A 3,480-nucleotide genomic window follows, 5' to 3' on the forward strand; every position below is an offset into this window, starting at 1 on the left:
AAAGTGAGAAGAAGAAGAAGAAGAAGAAGAAGAAGAAGAAGAAGAAGAAGAAGAAGAAGAAGAAGAAGAAGAAGAAGAAGAAGAAGAAGAAGAGACAAAGAAGGGGTCCAGGAAATGGAGGTATCACTATGATGACACTTGACCTCACCAAGAAGCCAAACAGAGCAGGGTCACGGGGAATCCAGAGACAGACATTGTACTGCAGGCTCTGGGACACCAGTCACCTGTCTTCTCACTGGATGTAATAGCACCTGAAATCTATGTCATTCTACTGTCATCTCTAATCCTAGTGGTATTTTTCAAATGTGATCCAAGATAGTGGCTTCCAAATCTTAGACCACAAACCCCTAGAAGTCTAGAAATACAGTTTTCAGGGAGATTCTCAGAGTTGAAGATGATCTGAGGGCCAATTGGATTTGGAATGGTATGGAGGGCACTAGGGAGATAGCTCAGCAATCTAAGCACCTGCCTGGCAAGCACAAGGACCCAAGTTCAATCCCCAGGACTACATGCCATTCAAGCTCTGGAGCCAGGCCTGGTAGCACACACCTATAATCCCAGCACTGGGGAGGCTGAGACAGGAGGATCACTAAAAATCTGAACTGCTTAGCAAGACCCTGTAACAAAAGAAAAAAAGAACAGAACAAAGAAATGCTATGGAATTGTCATTGCTTATGTGTTTATGATCCCAAGGCCATGGGGTCATCAGTTAAAGTAACAGTGATTCACGGTGTAGGTGCCTTTGTTTTGACTTCAGCGTCTAAACAATACAATACACATTTTGCCACATCTACTTTCTGTTCAGCTTCTCTCCTCTGTTCATTTCTGGGCCTGTAGGGGTGGACAAGAAGGGAGCAGGTGAGGCAGGTGTGGCCACCTGCAGAGGCTCCCTGAACCCTGCTGCTACCTTAGTCAATAGGCTGCATAGAATTTTTAAAAATAAATGGTTTATCAGTTAGCAATCATACCTTCTCTTGCTCCCACCTTTGCACAAAGCTAGAGATGCATTTTGCTGCAGCACATGCATGTTGGCAAACTTCAAGAGACTGAAAGTACACACCACTGGCTACGAGAAAGCATTTGCAAGAGACATATCTGATCAGTGTTCAAAACACACAAACAACTCCTAAAGCCCAACAAGGAGAAAACAAACAATCTAATTAAAATCAGGCCAAAGACCTGAACATGTACCTCCCCAAAGAAGAAAGAAGATACCAAGTAAACATATGCAAATATGCTTCTCATTGTATGTCATCAGGGAAATAAAAAATCAAAACAACAACAAGATACATGCTTATTAAAATGACTGAAATCTAGGTGTTAGGGTTTGTGTCTAGGTTTCCCCCCAAAGCTGCATGGGGTCAACTTCCAGAGGTCGTGATTAATTCTTAATCCAATGCTGGGATTAAGGGTGTGAGTGCTATGATGCCCTGGGACAGATAATCTGCATTACAATGTAAAGAAGGGAGCTAGCTGCCTCAGCTGTGGCTCCATCCATTTGCTCTTTGCTGTTTTCTCCTGCCACGAATAGTTGTTGTCTGTCGTGTGTTGCTCTGTCTTAGAGCCAGTTGAGTGTGGACTGAAACCCCCACTAACTGCGAACTAAATAAACCTTTCCTTCCTTAATTCTGGGTGTCAGGTATTTGTCTCAGCAGTGAGAAAAAAGTAACTAAGACACCAGGTTACTGACAACACCAAAGATGATAAGGACACTGAGGAACAGAAACGTCCATTCATGCTGGTGGGAGTGCGCTGTGGGTCAGGCACTTTGGAAGATGGTTTAGCAGTTTCTTAAAAGACTAAACATGCTCTTATCACACAACCTAGCAATCATACTCCTTAGTATTGACGCACCCAAAGGAGTTGAATGTTATTTCCACCCAGAAACCTGCATGTGTTTGTTTATAGCAGCTTTACCCATAATCTTCAAAACTTGAGAGCAACTGAGACATCCTTTAGTATGTGAATGGATAAACAGTGGTGCATCCAGACTATGGAATAATATTCACTGCTGAAAAGAAAGGAGCTGTCTTACCATGCAAAGATGTGGAGGAACCTTAAATGCATGGTATCAAGTGAAAGAGGCCAGTTTGAGAAGGCTATCAACTGTGTCATTCCAACTGTATGACATTCAGGAAAAGGCAAAACTATGGAGACAGTGGAGTCGGTGGTTTCTAGCAGTTAGGAAGGAGGTAGGGGTGGATAGGTAGGATGGAGAATGTTTAGGGCAGTGACATTTTTCTCTCTGATACTGCAATTCTAGATGCATGTTACCAAATCCATGTACTGTTCAACACAAAAAGTGAAGCCTAATGTACACTATGAGCCCTGAGTGACTGATGTGTCACTGTAGCTTTGTAAATTATAATGAATGTATGATTCTGGAGGGCTGTGTTCTATGCTTGTAGAGCAGGGTATACGGGACATCTGTATCTACGCTGGAGCTTGGCTTTCCACTCCTAATGTGGAAAACAAAAGTAGCTCTGCTTCAGAGTCATCTGGGAGCTGAATGACTGATAGCAGGAAGCTGGGATCTACTTAGGAAGACAGTGTTGTCTTGGTGTCCACTGTGAATCCATTTTTGATGTCACTTCCCTAGGATGAGGTACACACTAGCCATGTCAAGTTTGGAGACTACTCCAGACAGCCACACAGCAGGGGCTCTACGGTCCTGGGGGACAAGCTGTGATTTGGGAAAGTCAAGAATGCATAACTCGGGGCTGGCCAAATAGCTCAGCAGATTAAAGTGACTGCAAGCAGGTGCAGGGGCTGGAGGTTCAATCCCCAGGTCTGCTGTGCTGGCCCTGTGCCAGGGATGTGCTCCAATGGCTATTGAGACTGGGTGTAGTGGCACCCGCCTGTAATCCCAGCTCTTGGGAAGCTGTAAACAGGTGGATCACTACAAGTCTGATCTAGTAGTGAAACCCTGAACACCCTGAAGACCCTGCCCTAAAACAAATAAATAAGAATGCATAACTGACCCAGTTCCTGTTCCAAAGCTGGCCTGTCCTCCTCCCAGCCTAGCCTAACTCTCACATGCCAACCAATGCATTTTCTTCTAGAACTTCAGTACTAGTATTGGCTCCATCTCTTCTTTTCCTCAGAGTGTGAAGCCATCTCATCAGGTTGGACTGATGTTTTCAGTGTAATCAGCTGACTTGAGGTAGCCTCTGTTGGCAAGTTCCTCTCCTGGTAGAGTCCCCTCCCTACCCTTGACACCTCTCTCAACAAGGGCCTTCCGTGGGAACTCATCCAAGGGCAGTCAACTTGAAATCCACCTTTGTAACGCCACACTGCTGTTTGTGTCATTCTTTTGTGAAAGCCTAGGACCCATCGATAGAGTGTGCTCTCCAGCTCTGCCACTAACCTGAGACGTTGTTGGCCTCTCATCTATGACCCATGGACTTGCCTTTCCCCTCAGCCCCTGTCACTTCCTGCCTTGGTCCCAGGATCTGACCTGGCAACAGCCCCAGCATCCTC

Source organism: Octodon degus, unplaced genomic scaffold, assembly GCF_000260255.1.
Source record: "Octodon degus isolate 3935 unplaced genomic scaffold, OctDeg1.0 scaffold00101, whole genome shotgun sequence".
Taxonomy (NCBI): domain Eukaryota; kingdom Metazoa; phylum Chordata; class Mammalia; order Rodentia; family Octodontidae; genus Octodon; species Octodon degus.